This window comes from Eleutherodactylus coqui, chromosome 5 (assembly GCF_035609145.1).
Source record: "Eleutherodactylus coqui strain aEleCoq1 chromosome 5, aEleCoq1.hap1, whole genome shotgun sequence".
NCBI lineage: Eukaryota > Metazoa > Chordata > Amphibia > Anura > Eleutherodactylidae > Eleutherodactylus > Eleutherodactylus coqui.
In genome coordinates this window covers 79,210,004-79,232,238 of record NC_089841.1, presented here as the reverse complement: position 1 = coordinate 79,232,238, position 22,235 = coordinate 79,210,004, and the positions used below count along the sequence as shown (strand labels likewise).

General features: G+C 43.7%; 1 protein-coding gene across 3 annotated transcripts in view; it reads left to right on the top strand.

Moving 5' to 3' along the window:
• Positions 1-22,235, top strand: part of NIM1K (NIM1 serine/threonine protein kinase) — a 91,062-nt gene that overhangs the window by 22,806 nt on the left and 46,021 nt on the right. Inside the window, exon 1 of one of the 3 annotated variants that reach the window (XM_066602754.1) lies at positions 14,436-14,686. The exons of the other annotated variants lie outside the window; for them this stretch is intronic. The gene's annotated coding sequence lies outside the window, so the exon portion shown is untranslated. Of the gene's footprint in view, positions 1-14,435; positions 14,687-22,235 lie in introns of those variants that run through there. 3 annotated transcript variants of the gene reach the window in all.

Sequence of the window (22,235 nt, the reverse complement as noted above, 5' to 3'; positions counted from 1 at the left end):
AGCGTTTACATGTTCTGCCTCTATGATATGGACACCCTTGGTGCAGTTAGAGAACACATACAAACACAGTGTGATACCTTATTTTTCTTTTCTGACCGCAGTTTTTTCTGCTCAACCATATTAAATCAACGATCAACACTTTTATGGTTGGGTAAATACATGGACGGTTAAATACTCATTATTACTTGCATTGTGGATGTCATTGTCGTACAGACAATTATTAAAATATATATCCAGATTGTAAACATGCTTGTTAGGTCAGTCTGTTTGTTCCAGAATTGTCGGTTCTGTGCCAACTTCAACAGAAAGCAGCCAACCGAGATCTGATAATCATAAGCACAAGTGAACGCACAAATACACAATGTACAGTCAGCCAGCCCTGCTATTTACTCACTAACACTGTTATTATAGGAGCATTAGGAAACTAAACTGTTGTATGATACAATTTAAAGGGGTGCTATGACATTAGAAAAGAATGGTCTTTCTTTCCCCCCAAATAGCGCCATTTATGTTCATAGGCCATATCTGGTATTGCAACTCAGTTGATTTGTTACAGCAGTGAGGAGCATAGACTGTGTTGAATAGGACAGAAAGTGTCAGATATAAGCAGGAAAACAATATTTGGAATGGAAGTTGGCATCACACTGGCACTTGTTACATGGCAGGTTTTATGGGCATAGTCATGTTGTTTTGTCATTGAACTTATACTTGAAATGCTCACAAACTTTTCAAACAGCTTATATCTTAGCCAGTGCTATTTACTTCATTTACCTAAAATGACATTCTTGTGCTGAAACATTTCTCTATAAAGTGCTAGCAATTAGTGAGTCTCCCTTCCTCCTAATTTGCTTTCCACTGCAGGATGATGTGGAAAAGAGGGATGAGTCATTGTGCTCACTGAAATATATAGAGAGGGCAAGGGGGATGGGGGGAGGAAGCAGAGACACAGACACTGCCTGCAAGCTAATAGTAAGTCACTATTTACTGGGTTTAGCTACTGAAATCACATCTCCACTGCTCATTCGTGCTATTGGACTCTGCAGCCAGTCTAATCGTGGAACCACCATGCCTTCAAGCCAACGTAAAACAGCGTTAGATTTGTGACCAGGTGCATTGTCTTGTTGGAAGTATTGCTGACTATTCCCAGAGTGTTGCCACATTGTCCGCAGCACATTATTGTCTAAAATGGCAAGGTACACCTTCATGGTTTTTGCAACTACAACCAATTGACTGAGACCATGCTGTGTAAAACATTCTCAGACTACAGTGAAACGAGACACAGACACTGACTGCAAGCTAATAGTAAGTCACTATTTACTGAGTTTAGCTACTGAAATCACATCTCCACTGCTCATTTATGCTATACACTGTGCTCCATGATGATTTTATGTCTGTGTGTATTACAGACAGTTTGAAACCAAAAACTACAGTTCTCTGTGCACAGTCTGTTGCACACAGCACAGCAGCCAAGCTACTCCTACCAGTCCTGAAAGGATTGAGAATAAGATGTAGTTTTTATTTTTGCCATTTTCCTCTCAGCAGTGTGTACAAGTCATATAATGGCCAGAAATACCATTATTCCTCATGTACAGACATAGCAACTTATTCTAAAAAAGTTAGGTTTTGGCTTCTACTTCGGGTTTTTTTTGTTCCAACTTCCACAGGATCAACATTGGTGAACTGGATGGACATATATCTTTTTTTGGCCTGACATATGATGTTACTATGTTAGATTACCTTTAAATTTTCCTTTTTAAAAAAAAAAAAGCTGCCAAAACTAATGTTTAATCCAGCTAGCAGGACTCTCACCAATCAGCTGTGACCGGACCGATGAGTGCCATGGCCTCTTCTCAAACCAGTAGTTTTCAGCAGTTCAGACTCAGTGAATGAGATTAAGCTGCTATACCAGGCAAAGCAGCTAGGTAAAGTACAGGACTGTGTCTGTCATGTAGTGAAGACACTGCGGCACTAACCCCAGCACCCCGGCTTCTTCAAACAACTGGTGGTAGACCCTCAATAATCAAATAGTAATGACCTATCCAAGTCCCGGCAAACCCCTTTAATCTGTATGCATACTTGCTAACTTTTTGAATCCCAAATCATTGCAGATTTCCAATCCCTCGAAAAAGTTGGATGTGAAATGCGCTTCTGGGCGCAGTGAGGACCTGGTTTATATGTGATTCATACGCTCTGTTTGTATATCACTCCCTTTTGGATGGTCTTTTTGTATTTATTCATGTAGCACTTGCACTTTGAGAGGTAGGAGATAAGGAATTGTAGAGATTTGGGCATGTACTTTGATTATGGTATTTTCTATGTAACCAGTTCTTTGCTGTTTTATTGAGTGCCTATATTTTTAACATATTGGTATATTATTAACCCCTTCCCTCCCCATGACGTAAGGGTACGACATGGGAGTGTGGTATTTTCCGCAAAATGATGTACCCTTACGTCATAGGGATAGCGCAAGATCATGACAGATCTCGCACTAGCTGGCCTCCCGCTGCAACAGCAGGGGTGCATCATAGATGCGCCCTCCCCCGCTGTTAACCCCTTCCTTGCCACGATTTAATAGATTGCAGCAGGGAGAGGGTTCACAGAGGGAGCACGCTCCCTCTGTGACTTCAGCCGACTCTCGCGATGGTATCGAAGAGAGCCCAGCTGGTTGCTATGGCAACAGGACACCAGATACCGGCATCCTGTATTGCCAAAGCCTGTGATCGCTATATAAGCAATAAGGCATTGCAGGAGAGAAGTCCTGCAATGCCTTATCATAGTGATCATCGGTGGTATGGTGTAAGTCCCTCAGAGGGACAGAGATGGTGTAAAAAATAAATCAAAATAATGTACAAAAATTAAAAATGTAAAAAAAATGTAAAAAAGCACCCTTTTTTATGCTTTTTATCATATTAGCATAAAAAACCAAAGAAACGCATATTTGGTATCGTCGTGTCCGTAAAGACCTGTACAATAAATCAAACATGCTTTTTATCCTGCACAGCAAAAAGTGTAAAAGACTGAGGCAAAATGCTAAAACACTATAAGGCCTTAGTCACACGGGCGTTTTTTCACGCGATTTGCGGATCGCATGACGGATGCGCATCCGCAAATCGCGTAACCGGTGCGCGCAAATCGCCCGCAAATCTGCTCCTAGCCGCGTTTCATTAGAAACGGGCCGGAGCTGTCCAGCGCATTGCATTCAATGGAGACGGTAATAGAGCCGGCTCCATTTAAAGCAATGCGCTGCGGGCGAGCCCGGGATGAATTGTCGGGAAGGGCTTAAATATATAAGCCCTTCCCTGCAATTCATCCTAAAATGTGTAAAAATAAAAAATATATATATACTCACCTTCTCCCGGCAGCCGGAGCTCCGCGCCGTCGTCCTGCAGTCGGTGTGAAGGGGGTGTGAGTCAGACCTGCCCCCTGATTGGCTCAGCGCTGAGCCAATCAGAGGCATGTCTCACTCACACCCATTCATGAATTCATGAATGGATGTGAGTCAGACCTGCCCCTGATTGGCTCAGCGCTGAGAGGCAGCAGTCACTCACCCATTCATGAATTCATGAATGGGTGTGTGAGTGAAACCTGCCTCTGATTGGTCAGGGCTGTGAACAATCAGAGGCAGATCATTCAGCAGGCGGGGATTTTAAAGCCCCGCCGGCTGAATAGTGCCGAGAAGCAGTTCAGGAGAACTGACAGCGGCCGCGGCTGGACTCCGGCTGCAGCGGAAAGGTGAGTATACAATTTTTTTTTATTTTAACACATTTTAGGATGAATTGCAGGGAAGGGCTTATATATTTAAGCCCTTCCCGACAATTCACCCCGCGCACGCCGGCAGCCCATTGCTTTCAATGGAGCGGCTGTATTGCCGGCTCCATTGAATTCAATGGGCAAACATCGTTCTTCTCTGCCACAGCTGTTACAGCTGTGGCAGAGAAGAATGATTTGTCTTCTATATGTTCTCAATGGGGTCGGCGCTGCTGCCGCCGGCCCCATTGAGCGCATATAGAGAAGAGAACAGGAATCGCAGATCGCAGATGGGTGCGATCTGCGATTTCTGTTCTATAATTTATCGGACGAGCGTATAAAAAGCGCTCATGTGTCCGATACCATTGCAAAGCAATGCTTTTATAAAATCGACGGACGCATGCGCAAATCGCGGCTAAAAACGCCCGTCTGACTAAGGCCTCAAAGTGATAAAAAAAAGTATGTACCCTAAAATGGTTCCAATAAAAACTACAGCTTGTCTCACAAAAAATAAGCCCTCACAGAGCTCTGTCCATGGAAAAATAATAAAGTTACAGGACTTTGAATGCAGCGATTTAAAAAAAAAATAATAATTTCCAAAAAAGGGGTTTTATTGCAGAAAAGTGGAAAAACCTAAAAAAAATAAGAATTTTGGTATCGTTGTAACCGTGCAGAAAAAATGGATTGTGTCATTTATGCTGCATGATTAACGCTGTAAAAAAAAATCTATGGGAGAATTGATGTGTTTTCTCTCCCCACAATCATAAAGAAAAAATAATAAAAGTTTTACAATATAGTCTATGTACCCAAAAATGGCACCGAGAATAATTACAGTACGCCACGCAAAAAACAAGCCCTTATACGGCCGCGTCGATGGAAAAATAAAAAAGTTATGGCTTTTGAAATATGGAGATGAAAATCTACCAAAAATCGTTCGGTCCTCAACGCCAAAATAGGCCATGTCATTAAGGGGTTAATAAAGAGCCTTATTTTAGTGAATAGATGATATGCAGATTTGTTATACTTGGTAACTAAAAGCAATGCAAGGTCATTGAGTACACTTGCATCCATATACTAGGTGATCAGCGGGATCTGAAGTGTGGATCATATCAGGCCAAGGCGTGTTCTAACATAAGCTTCTATGATACCACAATACCTGGCATGGATGTCAATAATGGGCCATGGAGACCTTGAGTGAAGTCATGTTCTTACATGTTACCTATTCAATACGATGTTTGTCAGGTCAATTGTTTTTATCCAACACTGTAAATAATGTTTGCTTAATGGGGTTGTCCGAGTTATAAAATGTCTGTACAAACAGCTCCCCATGCTGTAACTTAAGAAATAGGCATATACTCACCTCTTCCCATTCCTGCTGTATCACGTGCTGGTGCCCAGTCCTATGTGCATGTGTTTTTTACAGGCTGCACGCCCGCGTGGTTTACAGGGTCACATGCACTGCAGCGAATAACAGATCTTTGGCCACATGAGGGCAACAATACCATGAGGCTCCACAGCCAGACCTGGGGTTTTATTCTATAACTGCCATCAGCAGCAAGTCAGGAAAGGTTCACTTTCAATCCTCTTGGCCTTTTCCAAATTTCCTAGGTGCCTCAGTGCACGGTTATCCGTTATTCATTACCTTTCTACTTCCACCCGTGTCCCATCATTAGTAACAGTCTTCACTAAATGCCCCTTACCTCTGAGGCTACAATAACAGTGGGGTGATATAGGCCCTATAGCCTATTACTTGCACCAACATTAGTCTATATGTACACTAATCTACCAAAAGTAATTGGCCACCTGAGCAAGAATCTGAAGTATTTATTTCCATATGTTTTAATACTTAGTGGGGCTCCTTTGGTCTTACTGACATTGGATATACTTATACTGATATTTCCCTCCATTCATCTTGTAAACGTTTGGTGAGTTCTCCCAAAGTAAATGGACACTGTTCATATTTCTCCACCCGACCTTCCAGTTCAACCAAAGATGTTCAATAGGCTTCAGGTTGGGACTCCACCATACCCTCAAGCCAACGTACAACAGCATTGGATTTGTGGAGGTATTGCTGACCGTTCCCAGAGTATTTCCACATTGTTCCAACACATGATTGTCTAGAATGTCAAGATACACCTTAATGGTTCTTGCAACTACAACCAATTGACCGAGAGCATGTTGCGTGAAACATCCCCAGACCATAACGTAAGCTCCACCAGGCTTAAATGTCGGCACAACACACTCAGGCAAAAGACGTTCCCCAGCATCCTCCACACCCAGGTACAGCCATTTGATTTGAAGATAGTTGTATGATTCATCCATCCATAGAATGTTCTTAATTGCTCAACTGTCCAATGAAAACGCTCCTTGCACCACTATAGGCAGGCCAATGCATTGCACTTTGTTATGGATGGCTTGTGTGTTGTGGCATAACATGAATATCCAACAGTGTGCAGTTTCCGTCACCAACTATGTCTGACACCTCCACGGTTCTGCATGTTATATAACATGGTTTAGGACCTTGTTACTGGCCCATTCTACTGATAGGACTATCCAAATAATTTTGGTAGTATAGTGTATACTAGGGCGGCTGGTCAGTTAACGTTTGGCCATTGGGGAATAAAGTTAGATCCCCTGAACTGCTGGCCCCTTATAGTGACTGCTATCCTTTCTACTATGATCGTAAGCCCTTGACTAAAACTATATGTTAGGCTGTCCCAGTAAAGCAACCGCTTCTTCTGCAAAAACAGCGGCCTAGGATGGAGCGTGACTCATAAATAGGTACTGAAAGGGCTGCTCAATGCAAATATTTTGGTTTCCCCTATAACACTTTTTATATTACATGCTGCTAACCCAATTATAATGCAAGAAGAGTTGGAATATTTGAGGGGCTAATTAAGGATGTATTCACACACAGTGGCATAATGACTGGAAACTTTTGTTATTATGGGATTTAACTACATAAATCCAAAAGACTAACAAGTCTCAAGAGAATCCAAACTTCTAACACTAAGTCACAAGAGACCTAACACCAGGCTAAGTGATGTCCTCCGAGAGCCCATGTCATATCTAATGAATTTCACTGGGAAATTCACATGTAGCTGCAGACTGTGAAAAACCTATTTGCAAAAGTCCATAAATGTTGTTGCTGATATTTCCTGACATATTGGGTTAGACCGTTTCTTTTTCCATTTCGTCCATAGCATGCCCATTGTTAATGACCTCATGACTAGTGGTGAGCAACCTTTTTAAAAGATTGGTTTGGCTGGTTCACTAAACTTTTGCAAAAAGTTTGGTTCAGTCTGAATTAGTTTGAAATGAGCCAGAAGTTCATCAAAACCCCTAAAACTGGTGTGTAACACTGACTAGGAGCCATAAAAGCCCTGGATAAGGGTCCGTTTACACCAAACAATTATCGTTTGAACAATCGAATGATATCAGAGTTCGTTTATTTGCTTGTGCAGCCTGTTTATATACGCAGACGCATTGTTGGCTCGTTCAAACAAGAAATTGTTCAGTCAGTCACATTTGCTGTATTAGTTAATGAGAACGATTGAAGAAGCGCCGTTTACACTGAACGATAAGTAAACGAGCCAACAATGATTTTTATGCTGCATGACATGATGAATAAAAAAAAGCGATTATCGTCTGTCGTTGGTGTGTGTTTACACTGAACGATTATCACTCACTTTCGCTCGTTTGAACGATAATCGTTATGTCTGAAAGAGTCTTAACACTCTGAATGTTAACATTTAGGCCTTCACATGGGCGACAAAGTCGTGCGAGTTTGTCGCATTACTACAAATCACATGTATGTAAAGCCCATGCTTTCCTATGGGTTCCTTCACACGTACGATGTTTTGTAGCATGCAACAACCCGCCACAAAAATCTTGCGGTTCCGGTGATATGCCCGCGACTTGTGAGGTTTGTATCCCATGTTTCCCTATAGAGCCTTTCTCTCTGTTGCATCGCACTGCACGAAAACGCGATTTTCATGCGGTGCGATGCAACTTTGACAGAAGCAAATGCTATTGTCAAAGCCCTAATCTAAGCCCTGGGTGCAGGAAAACGTAAAAAAATGCATACATCACCTTAGAAGTGCTGTCAGCCCGGCCACATCTTCTTCCCGGGTCCCCAGCACTATTCTCCTCTATCTCTTCTGGCCAGGGATTGAAAAATCCCCGCCTCCTGGAAGTGCTGGCTATGATTGGCTGACACTTAGCCAATCCCAGCAACCATGCGATGAACCAATTACAGCCATTCATGAAGCGCTGGCTCTGATTGGCTAAGCATCAGCCAGTCACACCCAGCTCTTCCAGGAGGCTGGGATGTTTCAATCCCTGGCCAAAAGAGATGAAGTAGACAAGTGCCGGAGACCAGGGAGAAGATGCAGTGGAGCCTGGACAGCGCTTCTAGGTGAAATATACGTTTTTTTCAGTTAGGGCTTATTTTCAGGGTAGGGCTTATAGTTCACCCCCCCCCCCCCCCCTGAAATTCCTCGCATGTAGTGCTAGAAAGTTGCCGTATAGCCACGAGAAGTTGCAGTGATAGCGCACGGACCAGCGGCGAACATTGGTTCTGAATGCAGCTTTCACCTCTCTCTGCATTCAGAACCAATGTAAACTTGGGCCAGCAGAATGCACATGTGTATGGGCTATCAGGCGAATGACCATCCAACCGACTGCTATTTTATGTGTATGGTCCACCTCAAGGTCCTTTTACATGGGCCAATAATCAGCCAAACGCTTGTTCACGATTATAAACCTATTTTATGATATTGGAGATAATCATTATTGTCGCCAGTAAATCTCCCCATGTACGGTAAACAGTGGATATGCTGCCGTCAATAATGAAAGTATACGGGGTATGAACATTCGAATTAACAATTATTCATCTCCCATACGGTTTGGTTTGGCCTGTATCAGAAGCCCTTTAAATGAGTGTCATTTGACTTTTTATATTGCCGATCGTAGATATGAATCTGGTCCTACATAAAGGATGTTTCCATTTGTGCAGGTTACAAATATAGAAGGCACGAGACAAGCAAGAAAGTAGCAGCACTTCTGCGGTTTGTTAGTGCCTTGGTACCTCCCTAGTGCAGAGCGTGTCATGGTCTGGTCCAGTGTCTGCACAGACCATACAATGAGTAGCAGTGTCCAGAGACAGAACCTCACCTCGCCTCATCTTGCAGGTGGTTCGACTGCGACCTCAATATATTTTTAGGTTCCTCTCAGCGTCTATTCATTGGGAGGAGCGCCTGACACATTTTTGTGGATGTATCGAGCCTCTGAATAGCATCTTGCTGATTGTTATGTCTGTTTTCTGCCTGCGGTCATTTCTGTGCTGTCTTCTTGGCCAATGTCTTTGACAAACAGCTGTGTCTGTGTGTACTGGGGCAGCACTAAGCTAGGCCGAGCTGCGAGGAAATCCTGACCGGATTACGTAGTATGTACCCTGCGCCAGAAGAAGCTTATTATCTGCCCGGAGATGCTGTCAGGTCACAGAAGGAGAATGAAGCCATGCTGTATAGGACGGAGGATTATTAGGTGTCAATGTTTAATGAATTGCTGAAGGGTTCATTCACCATTGTGAGGAATTATTCTGTCAATGACCAAGACTATATTATAGATAGATAGATAGATAGATAGATAGATATGAGATGGATAGATAGCTATGAAATAGATAGATAGATAGATAGATAGATAGATAGATAGATAGATAGATAGATAGATAGATAGATAGATAGATAGATAGATATGCGATAGATAGATATGAGAGAGATGGATAGATAGATAGATATGAGATAGGTAGATGGATAGATAACTGAGATATTAGATGGATATGAGATAGATAGATAGATATGAGATAGATAGATATGAGATAGGTAGATGGATAGATGACTGAGATATTAGATAGATTTGAGGTAGATAGATATGAGATAGATAGAAAGATATGAGATATAGATAGATAGATATGAGATAGATAGATATGAGATAGGTAGATGGATAGATGACTGAGATATTAGATGGATATGAGATAGATATGAGATAGATAGATATGAGATAGATATGAGATATGTAGATGGATAGATGACTGAGATATTAGATAGATAGATAGATAGATAGATATGAGATAGATAGATAGGAGATGGATGATAGATAGACAGATAGATAGATAGATAGATAGATAGATAGATAGATAGATAGATAGATAGATAGATAGATAGATAGATAGGAGATGGGTGATAGATAGATAGATATGAGATAGATAGATAGAAAGATATGAGAGATAGATACCTCTGAAGATTAAAAAGGAATCTTTGCAAAGGTTATATTAAGAAGATGTAACACAACTAGTCAGCTCTTTTACACATTTTTCTATAATTCTGCATTTATGAGCAATATCAGAGGTCCCCCTAGATGCCAGATATATCCATAATGACATTACATATGTTTTTTGACTATTGAACCACCCACTAAAATGCTTGAAAGAGTTATGGGACTAAATACTTGGTGCATATACACTCACATTATAAAAAGACAGGAGAGCTATTGGAAGGGGTACAGTAGATATATTTGCTTATGAGGAGAATAAGGCTGCCTGTCCACGGGCGTTGCTGAATATCGCTAGCGCCGCCCAGGACCAGGGTAGAGAACTGTCAGTTCTCCATGGTGAGCCTATCTGACAGATAAGCTCACCGCGGAGAATCGCGGCATGCCACGATTTGCCGCCTGCAAGCAGAGAATTGCTATGATTCTCCGCTCGTGGACAGGGGGGCTGCTCTTTCTATAACAACGCAGTGCACAATCGCCTGTGAACAACAGCCCTAAGGGAAGTCATGCAGTTTTGTGGTTGTACTGTATATAGAAAGAAAAGTGCGTAAGCAAATATGGAGATATTTTTTTCAGCACATCAATACTCTAAAATAAAAAAAAGTTTGGTCCGTGATAGGGAGTGGAGTAAGGCCTCATGTCCACCAACAGGTCAGATTCCGCATGCGGGAGCCCGCAGCAGAATCCGACCCTGCCGTGACCGTGGACCCTGCGTGCCTGTCCAGGTCTTCTTTTTCTGTACTGCAGATGTGTGTAGAAGCACCAGTGCACACGCGCAGTACAGTTATCTTTTTGTAAACTCCTGCTTTCCCGCAGAATCCGGGGCCCGTCCGCAGTGTCAACTGTAGACCTCAATGGAAGCCTTCCGTGCGGGAACGACAGTAAAACCAAGCATGCTACGATTTTTAATCCGCTAGAGGAAACAAACAGAAAACATTTTTCCATAGCATGCTATGGGAGGTTATTGCTATGGAATCCGGTGCAGAACGCCCGCAACAGATTCCGCAGCAAAAATCCACCCGTGGACATTGGGCCTAAATGAGAAGATGGAACAATATCTCTGCAGTGCCACCTATTGGAAGGCAGCATTCCTGCAAGTCAATGTTACGTTGCTCTCACACATACTTTTAGAAAACACAGCTGATTAATCGCATTTTACCGTGATTTTGAGTACTGTTTTTTTTAAAGCATTGTACAGCATTTGACAGCGCTTTTTAACCAACCCCATCATTATGATTGGTGATCGTGTGTCAAAAACCACAAAAACGTGCAAAAATAGAGCAGACAGTGCTTGAAAATCACAGCCCCATTGAAAGCAATAGGAATAATAATGGTCACAATAGGGCTTGGTTTCCTATTCCTAATCATTAAAAAGACTTGTTATAAAGTCACTTTGATTTGAAGTAATGCTGCCATCCAATTGATGGCGCTGTAGAGGTATTTTTCCATCTTTCTTATTTCATAAATTTCCCTTAGGAGCTAGCATCGCCTTATAAGTATCCTTACTCATCTGTTAGATTTCCTCACGCCCCTTCTGGGTGCTCTCCTTGGGGAGAGACTATACCATCCCCTGACCCACTCACCCCCAGTATTATTGTATCTTGACACCACCAGGAAGTACTGGGGGAGACAAGACTGCCAGCACAGTGATGCCCCCTGAACCTGATTGGCTGGAGAGAAGGCTCAGCAGCAGGTCCTAGCAGGCCAGTATAATTATCCCGTCCCGGCTCCTGGATGTTAATAGTGCTCCCCACTCCTGCAGTCCCCGCTCCTGCTCTTTCATCCCCGAGCTATGCTACTCGCTTGTGGTGTCTCATGGCCGACCCTGTGCTCCCCGCTGCTGCTGTTTAGTCCTGGGCCCTGTGCTCCCCACTCCTGCTGTTTAGTCCCCAGCTCTGTGCTCCCTGCTCCTGCTGTTTAATCCCCGACCCTGTGCTCTCTGCTCCTGCTGTTTGCTCACCGCGGCTTCAGCGCTGCTGCTCATGATCTCCGCTGCCAGCCCACTTGAAATCTTCAGTAGCTCTTCCCGACTCCCCGGCTCTTACCTGTGCTTCCCACTGCTGCAGTGTGTTCAGCGGCCCTTCGCCGCTGCTGCTTCTGATCCCTGCTGCCCCTCTCCGTTTTGTCCTGCGTGGCGTTGTCAGTAGATCCACAGCACTGCTGCTTCCTGTGTATTGATTGTTGGCTGTCGTGGACGGTTAGGGTTAGGGATGTTTTTCCTGTTAGCCTTACATTATTACATGTAAATATTTCCATGTTACTAAGATGAAAATATTTACATGTAATAATATAAGTCTAACAGGAAAAACATCCCTAACCCTAACCCTCCACGGCATCCAGCAATCAATACACACTGTCCTGCTGGGACCTTTGAGAAGTCACTAGGGGTGTGACAGGGGCGTTCCTGCATCCAACACCTGTCAAACCCCTAGCTTCTGGTGGCGTCAAGATACGATAATACTCTCACCCGCTAGGTGTCTCCACACGCTTTTTGGGGGCTCTCCTTAAGGAGACAGACACGACAAGACAAATTGATACATTTCAAGCTTCACCCACACTTTTGCAGACACTTAACTCTTCATTTGCTGCAGCTGTGCAATACACATAACAAAAGGACAAGACACTTTTGCACAGCGCACCAACATAAAACATGACATGTATGACATTTATGGAGGGGGCCAGGAATAGATGTACTGGGCCACTACACTCCCATAGGCTCCCATAGCAGTCTATGGGACCTGCCGTCATATTCTGGCCACAAGATAGTTCCAGAACTATCTTTTCTGGCCGGCGTAAAAACGGCTGCCAGGAATGTGCACCGTATGCGCTATCTTTTCCGGACGACTGCTTTTTCGCACCCGAAAATCAGCCATCTGAACGGATGCATTGAAATCCAATGCAACAGATGGTTGCGTATGTCGGCCAGCCGTGAAAACACGGCGATATACGCTCGTGTAAATAAACCCGAAACCTATAGACAGGAGTGGTGCTGTTTATAGAAGAAAGAACCCAAGTTTTCTAATCCTGGACACCACATTTGCAGCAAAATTAAACATTCAACTTTTGACCTGTTGTACAGACATGTTAGAAGTTTTGATTGGTGGGGGTATTGGTATTGAGTCCCTCACTGATCGTTAAACTGAAGGGGCAGAAGCCTTCAGCTGAGCGCTGTGCTGTTTGGCTGTAATTGGCAAGTACTGTATAAACTCATAAGGGGAAAATTATTAACCCTTTCCAATCCACTGTCTGACGTCTAAAGACATTCTGATTGAAGGCTGTACAGCTCCGATGTCGGAAGACGTCCAACAGGGTATTCTTACTGTAGATTACTGGCTGTTCTGTTGTCGGGGGCCTCTCCAGCATGTCACATACTGCAGTACTGGCTCTAGCCAGCAGATAGCGACAATGTATAATGGCAGAAAGAGAAAGCCCCCTAGGAAACCCTAAATCCAAAATTGGATTGCAAAGGGTTAAGGCTGGCATTTCCAATGCCGGATTTAGTATAATCTGCACTTGCACAAACCTTCGTATATCAGTCGCATCTGCTCTGTGCACAGACACAGAAATCTACTGTTTTGTCAAACGTTTGCTGTAAGTTTAGTTGCACTTTCTAAAAACTTTGGACATGTCATAGTTATATCTCAAAAGTTTTGATTGCTGGGGATCCGGCTGCCAAAACCCTCCACCAATAGCTAGAACAAGCCAGCCATTGGTGTGTGGTCACTGCTTGCTAGCTGAAGATGGGCCCATAAACGCTCTATTGAGACTATCTTCCGCCAGAGAGTAGTGACGGCACTTGGATGAGCACTTCATCTGTCTCATTCTAGCGATCGGTGGGGGTCTCAGCAGCCAGATCCCCAACTATGACATGTCAAAAGTTTTCAGAGAGCGCAGTTACACTTTTAACTATTTAACGCGCCTATATAAACTTACAAATAAGACATTGTAATCTGATATTTGACAAACTCAGCTCTGCAAGCCAGACAAACTAAACCCTGCCGTACCGTGGATAAAAATAAATCATGTGTACGGGTAAATGTTACTCATTACTCAGACCCAACAGCATGTACGATTTGGCTGTGAACTACGCCTCAGCATTCTCTGTATATAAAAGAGGTTTTGTACCAGCTCGAAAGTTTTGGGAAGTTTTCCGTCATTAAACTTCTTTGTCCTTGTGTGACTCTCTTATGTCCCTCCAGAATGTCAGTCCCCCCATTATGTGCTATTCCTAAACAGGTTCTGCTCTATGAGAGGAGTCTGTCAATTATCTAGCACAGCGGTGCATTGTGTAAAGCTTCAGGAACAGCACAGGAAGATTCAGAGCCAGACAGGCTGGCTTAGAGGGAACACGTAAATCGGAGGAAACTGCACAAACACACAGCCAAGCACACATCAGATCAACACGCTTGGAGTATTCCAGCCAGGAGGAAGCAGATTATCTGCACAGCTCTGATTTCTTGGGTGTTCTCTACAACTAGGGACTAAAGCCGAAGACCCTGGCAGAAGATGGGACATTCTAGAGAAGCCCTATCCACATGATCACTAGGAGTCAAAAACTACGATGAGTAGGAATAAAGAGCTGACCTGTTTGTCAATCATATATAAGGTAAGCTCACTTAAAGGGGTAGTAGTAACAGTCTTTATTTATACAGCGCCAACAGATAACGCAGCACTTCCCAAATCAGGGGGAACATGGGCAGACAAAATCAGATATTACATACAGTACTACACTAATTAACTATTTGGAGTGAGGGTAGGACCCCACTTGTGTGTCTTCTTACTTCAATAGCGTATGTCCCCTACGTTGGGGCTTCCTGGAGACAGAATCCACCACCAATGCAGTTCTCTCTGGTTTCCTGCCCAACAGCTTGCTGCTCCCACTATCACCCCCATCTGGCTGGCCCATATCCTACCACTACTACCCCTTGGTGATCTTAGCGTATAGAGCAGCAGATTTGTTGTAGAAAGTTTTGCTACTGTCAATTCATTTGGATTGGAGAAATATATATATATATATATCAGTAATGTGCTAAAGTTTTAGGCAGGTGTGGAAAAAATGCTGCAAAGAATGCTTTCAAAAATAGAAGCATTTTTGTCAAATAACAAAATACAAAGTGAATGAGCAAAAGACAAATGTAAATCACATCAATATTTAGTGTGATCACACTTTAACTTCACAACAGCAGCAATTTTTCTAGGTACACTTGCACACAGTTTTTGAAGTAACTCAGCAGGGAGGTTGTTCCAAACATCTTGGAGAACTAACCAGAGATCTTCTGTGGATGTAGCTTGCTCAAATCCTTCTGTCTCTTCATGTAATCCCCGATAGAATCAATGATGTTGAGATCAGGGCTCTGTGGGGTTATATCTTCACATAGTAGTCTATAGAAAGCGTTCACTGCGTTTCCCGCAGCCGGATTATCGCCGCAGGAAACGCAGTGAAGAATCGCCCGTGGACAGGCAGCCTAAAAATTTTACACAGTATTGTATGTAAATATATATATATATTTTTTTTTTAAACTTTTACTATTACTGACTTTCCTCACAATAGGTCATCAGTATTTGATCAGTACTACTCAGATCCCCACGACTGCTGTCTGTATTGAAAGCACTGTAAGCAGATAGCACTCTTTGGTATTATTGTATCTTGAAGCCACCAGAAGTCCTGGTGGAGCCAAGACACAGGGTGTTTGACAGGGGGTTGCTGCCCCCTGTTCCTGATTGGCTGTCCAGCTGTCTCCCCGTCCTGCTCCTCACAGGTCCTGTAGGCACCGCAACCCGCCACGGAGGAAGGAGAGAGGTGGCGGTGCGCGCTTATGACCGCTGCTGTGCATCGGCGGACCCGGTGGCGGAAAGTCACAGGCAGCGGCGGTTGTGACTTCTGAGCCGCAGTGGGAAGGAAGCAGTGAGCGCTGCAGAGCGGGTAGGGGGGCCGCGGCACTGAGTCATCAGCGGAGATGTTTGCCACTAGCAGCGGGGCCAGAGTTGATATCCAGCAGCGGCGAGTGCAGCAGAGCGCCAGGTGGTGGGCTGCTGGTTAATGACTGGAGCAAGGGGCTGGGTGGTTGTACCGGGGAGGTGAGTGCTGCACAGCGGCAGGAGGGGGTTCATTAACCCTAACAGTTTGCCGCCAGCAGCGGGGTCGGGGTGGATTTGCAGCAGTGGTGAGCGGGCAGAACTGCTTTGGGGGTTGCTGCTGGTAGGACCTATATTAAGGTAGCGAATCGGGAGCTGGAAGTGTGACAGGGGCGTTCCTGCATTCAAGCCCTATCAAACCCCTAGCTTCCGGTGGCGTCGAGATACAATAATACCGAGGTCTTCATACTGCAGCAGCCCGGTTTAGTACTACTTGCAGTACCCAACCAGGCCACTGCAAAGTTGACAATGCTGTCTGTTTCCAGCACTGTCCGTACTGACAGCAGGCTCAGTGATCAGCAGGAATTCCAAATGGCAGACCCGCACCGATCAAATATTGATGACCTATTCTGAGGATAGTCATCAATAGTAAAATGACATGATTGCGATGTCATATTCAACACGTCCATAATACAAATCCCTATTGCGGACGTACTTAAAGGGGTTGTCTGCTCATTTTTTCACTGATGACCTCTCTTCTCGATAGCTTCCTTCTCCTCTACTGGTAAGGCCTGGATGTGACGCCCTGACCAGCACCGAAGCAGGAAGTGCCATAGCAGGGTGGATCTCCTATTGATTTCAGTGGGAGTGAAGCTGGCACTTCCTTCCCTGTCTGCTTAGGACAATGTCTGACCAGCTGCACTGGACAGCGGGCCAGATGATCAGCCGATGGATGGGGGGAATCCGTGTGGCAGACTCCCATCCATCAATTACTGATGACCTATCCCTTTAAATGCGTTCCTCTGAAACCAGCAACCTCAAATCTGCTACATCTGCATTTAAACCAGGCATACCACTCCTCCAGTCACAGCCCCAAGTGTTCTGTAGTTTTATCCATATATGTATATTCACAAAGGAGCAGAGAAATCATTTATCTAATACTTTGTTTCCTGTGTATGAGCCGGGAGCTTCGTAGAAGTTCAAAGTCACGCAACCATGAAGTGACAATAGGAAATAATGATGAATGAGTGGCCTTTACATTTCCAGTCTTTGAAGTCTTCATTATCTTTTGAAGTCTCTATTGAATTACAGTTGATAGATTAATTTAACCCTATATCTGCAGAAAATTATCATAGGGGTTATAGGTCTTCTTTTTCAATCAACCGTGTATAACTCATCTATTGTTTTAGTATTCTTATCCAAGGATGATTGATAGTAATGTATGGAGTATATACCCTCCAAGAAAGCTGATTTTGGCAATATAGTGCTAAGTTTCTTTGGTATACAGCACCAAAAATCCTGGTACAGCTTTTAATGATTTTCGGAAATTCAGTCAAATCGATTGGTAATGTTCCGCTTCTGTGGTCCAGTTCGGGCGTTAGGGTCAAATACTACATCTAATATGTGGATATGAGTGCAAAGAGAAGCGCAGTGCTGATTCTGATTTTTGGCTGGAATAGGGGCATCTACACTATCCTACCAAAAGTAACTGGATACCTGAGCAAGAATCAAAGTAGTATTTGTTTACATAGGCTAATACTTAGTGAAGCTGCTTTGGCCACCGTGGCCTACTTTTTACTAAGATCTGATAGACTTCAGCTAGCATTTCCTTCCATTCATCCTGCAAACGTCTGGCCAGTTCTCTCAAAGAAGATGGACGCTGTTCATATTCCTTGACCCGATGTTCACGTTTGTCCCAAAGATGTTTAGTAGGATTCAGGTCAAGTCCAATCATGGATCATCCATATCTTCAAGCTAACATAAAACAGTGTTGGATTTGTGATGGCGCGTTGTCTTGTTGGAAGTATGGCTGATCATTCTCAGAGTATTGTCACATTATCAGCAACACACTATTGTCTAGAATGTCAGGGTACACCTCCGTGTTCATGATTCTTGCCAGTACAACCAACGAACCAAGACCATGCCATGTGAAACATCCCAAGACCGTAACAGAACCTCTGCTGTATTTAACTGTTGGCACAACACACTCAGGCATCCCAGCTCCCCAGCATCCTCCGCACTCGGGTACATCCATCTGATTTAAAGATGGAGTAGTGATTCAGCACTGCATAGAACGTTCTTCCATTACTCAACTGTCCAATGACAACGCTCCTGGCACTATTGTAGTTGGACTGAGCAGTTTCTTTAAGAAAACTTGTCAGGTGTTTGCAGGCTGAATGGAGGGAAATACCAGCTGATGTGTTCAATGTTAGTAAAACGTATGCCTTGGAAAGTATCCGATATCATTAGGGCTAAAGTAGGCCCCACTAAGTTTTAACATATGTATGTAAGTTAATACTACTTTTGATTCTTGCTTAAGTGTCCAATTACTTTTGGTAGGTCAGTGTATAGCTGTCACTACAGGGTATATCTGACTGGAATGGAGGCATCAGGGAGTGGCTTACCCTCAAGAAAATTGTAGACAATATAAAAGCTTTGGAATTATGTACGGTGCATTAGTTTCCTTAACTCTTAGGCTGCCTGCAGACGGCCAGGTGGGACCCGAGCCCCTGCAGGGACCAGTGCGGGTCTCATCTGCTCTCGCGGCTCTGATGTGCCGGCTACTCGCCAGCCGGTGCATGCGCAGAGCAGAGCTGGCAGCTCGGGAGTGACATTTCTGTGCGGGACTCTGCGAGACCCGCATAGAAATAGAACATGCCGTGATTTTTTTCTGCGTGCGATTTCACGCGGACTAATCATGGCTGTCTTCCTAGGATTGTGTTTTCTAACACAATCCTATGGCAGCTTCTACGGGCGGAAATTCTGCGGGAAATCCTGCCGCGGAATTTCCGCCCATGTGCAGGGGGCCTTAGTGGAGTGAGGGTAGTATTGTACCACTTTTTCCATTATCCAAATATTATTCCAAATGTTGGAGAGTATGGGAGTTTGTTTCGATTACTTAAAGGAAAACTGTCACTACCATCCCACCCCTAAAACCAACTTCACTGGCCAACAGGAGATGAACAATCAACCACTTCATTTTTCCTTCTTTTTCCTAATGAACCCAGGTACATCTGCAATAGGGTTTGGTGGTCACAGGTTCCCTTTAATGTTACTAGAAGACATCTTCTTGAGTCTTTTTGAAACTCTTGAATGAATAGCATGTGTTGTGGGGACTTTATTGTGGGATTATATTAAAATGTAAGGTTGCTTACACCCGTATTATGCTTTCAATGCTTGAACTTCCTAGAGTCCTGATTAAGTGGATTTAGATCATGATAGGATACCATGTTGGTTTAAAGTGAACCCCCATAACAACTTATCTGCTGTGCACTACATAGGGTATCAGTGCCTGATCATTGCGAGACCCCCACTAATCGCAAGAACAGGAGGTACCAAGTCTCCTGGAATGATGGAGCAACAGTCTACCTCTCCATTTCTCTCTATGGGACTGCCCAAGGTGGCACATACAGCGCTTGGCTATCTTCAACAGTACCATAGAGAAGAATGGAGTGGTTAAAGTAGCCTAGTTTTCTTACACATGTCTCTGGATTTTGTGGTCAGCCCAAGTAGCAGGTCACATGCTTCTTTTTAATTTCAGTATTATTGGGCTCTAAGTTGTAACTTAAAGCTCTTGCAACTTAATGCAAATTCTGTAACAGGACTCTCACCTATCATGTGCCATTTATCATACTGCTGTCTTATGAAGCAGAGGGACCTTTGCCCCCCCCCCCCACTCACCCCCATGTTTGGATTAGACAACCACTTCTAGTAGCTACGTCTCTGATGGGACTGTATATACTGTGGAACTGTATCTTACTAGATAATATGTATTATTCATAAAGGCAGAGCGTGAGAACAACTTCTAGATACTCTGATAAGCCCATTATAGAATAATTGCCAAGTATGTTGTCCATGTCATGATGCAATGACTTACCTTTTTACCATATGTACAGTCAAAAAAATGTTTTCTAGTGAACTGGTGGAACATAAGTCAGAACTCACAATGCTGTTCAGGGGATTTGGTCTCAACTCCTCTAATATTTACAAGAAGCAAGAAGGCAAAGAAGAGTCTAGACAGAGAAGTAGAGCTCAAGCTACAAGAGGAAGCATCCCAAACATTGCTACATGATAATCGTTCAGTGTAAACACAGCCAGCGATTGAACGATGAACAATAATTTGTTTGCTTATCGTTCACTTAACCCTTTCCAATCCACTGTCTGACAGCTGAAGACATTCTGATTAAAGGCTGTGCAGCTTTCAATGTCGAAAGACGTCCAGCAGGGTATTCTTACTGTATATTACTGGCCGCTCTGTTGTCGGGGGCCTCTCCAGCATGTCCCATACCACAGTACTGGCTCTAGCCAGCAGATGGCACCATTGTATAATGGCAGAAAGAGAAAGCCCCCTAGGAAACCCTGAATCTAAAACTGGATTTCAAAGGGTTAATGCAAGCATGGAAATCCTTGTTGACTCGTTCGCTAATCATTCGGTTTAAACACCGACCGTTCAGTCGTTGCCCTCCACTTATACAGTGAACCAAATGAATGAACGATCCTGTTAAAAAAATAAATAAATCAACAATTTATCTTTGTGTTTAAACTGAATGCCCGAACGGTCGAGCAAACTATGACTTTACTTGGGCGAACAATTGTCACTACGTGTAAAAGTACCCTAAGAACTTACCCTAAAGAACATCTTTAATCTACTGTCTAATTTAGACAAACCCATCTAGAATGTCCTATTAGGTCATGTTGAGTTGATCGATAGGGAGAAGCTCCTTCCACTTGGGAAACCCTATTGTCACCTACAGCTGAAACCGCTTTAGTGCAACTCTCAATTTAGTAGAATCACCACCGTTCATTGATTTCAGTGGGCACCGCGTAATGCCATCTTTTGCCCATCATCTGGGAACTCAAACATCTACAGTGGTAATATCGTCAAAGACGTAACTTGAAGCTCCTGGGTCCTAATGCAAAATTTGAAAGAGCCCCCAACTACCACGGTTCATTTGTAATACTAATCTTATTGAGCAGGAGGAACCTCTGAGGCTTCCTCAGTCTCCAGGACCATGATACATCGGCAACCTCCGCATCCCCTATAACAATGCAACGGGTCCACAGGCAGCAAATTCAGTGATAACTCAATCATCTGGATTGTTCACAACAGGGGCATCAGTAGGTCACAATTTCTCCTTGATATGGAGGTTAGGGTCTATTAAACTAGTCATGGTCCCCTTGTCCTCTTTTAGTGGCACGGAAACATAAAGGACACATTCCTGGGCTCCAGCCATACCGGTTCCGGTGAGTCCAGGAAAAAGTAATGAACCCAGGAGGAATCACTGTAGCAGAAGAAAGAAACAGCTTTATTTTCAACAATAAATGGAATAACAAAATGAAAGCTTCTCTTGGCCCATTTGTGCAGATTTTTCAGTCCTTAGCCTGCTAATACAGGATATCTCAGTTCTTAGTTCATTAACGTGGATTAACTCAGTCATTAGCCCATTTACACAGGAAACTGCACAGACGTTGGAAATGGAGATGCTGCTCTACTCGGTTTAGCAATCTGAGGTCACCGTTTGTATGGTCTAAACTCGCTCCCGGCCATCGGCCGGATGTCTTTATCAGTGGTCATGGAAGAAAGTTGAGGCTTCACTCCCACACTTTCTCCTACACTTTCTGCTCAGGACCATGGTCAGGACAGCAAGTCCTGTCCTGAACAGGAAGTGTAGGAGCAATGCTGTGCTCACATTGATTTCAATGGCAGTGAAGCCGTCACTCTGACTTCCTCCTCCGACCACTGATGAAGACGTCAGGCCTGCTGCACTGACAGCAGGCAGGACAATTAGCTGATGGACAGTGTCCCCATCCATTAACTACTGATGAACTATCCTGGAAGTAGATCATCAGTTAAAAATGATCGGAATACCCCTTTAAAAATGGTATTTTGTGTTGAATTTGGAGAAATCACTATATTATATTAGTTGTGTTGAGCTATTTAATTGCTTTTATTTGATTATCTTTTTGCGAACAGCTGAAAGTTTGTAAATTTGGCAAATAGACCTAATTTACAATGGAGGGTTGAATAATTTTGATTGCAACAGTACAGTAAATCATCTTGAAGTATCGCAGACAGCATT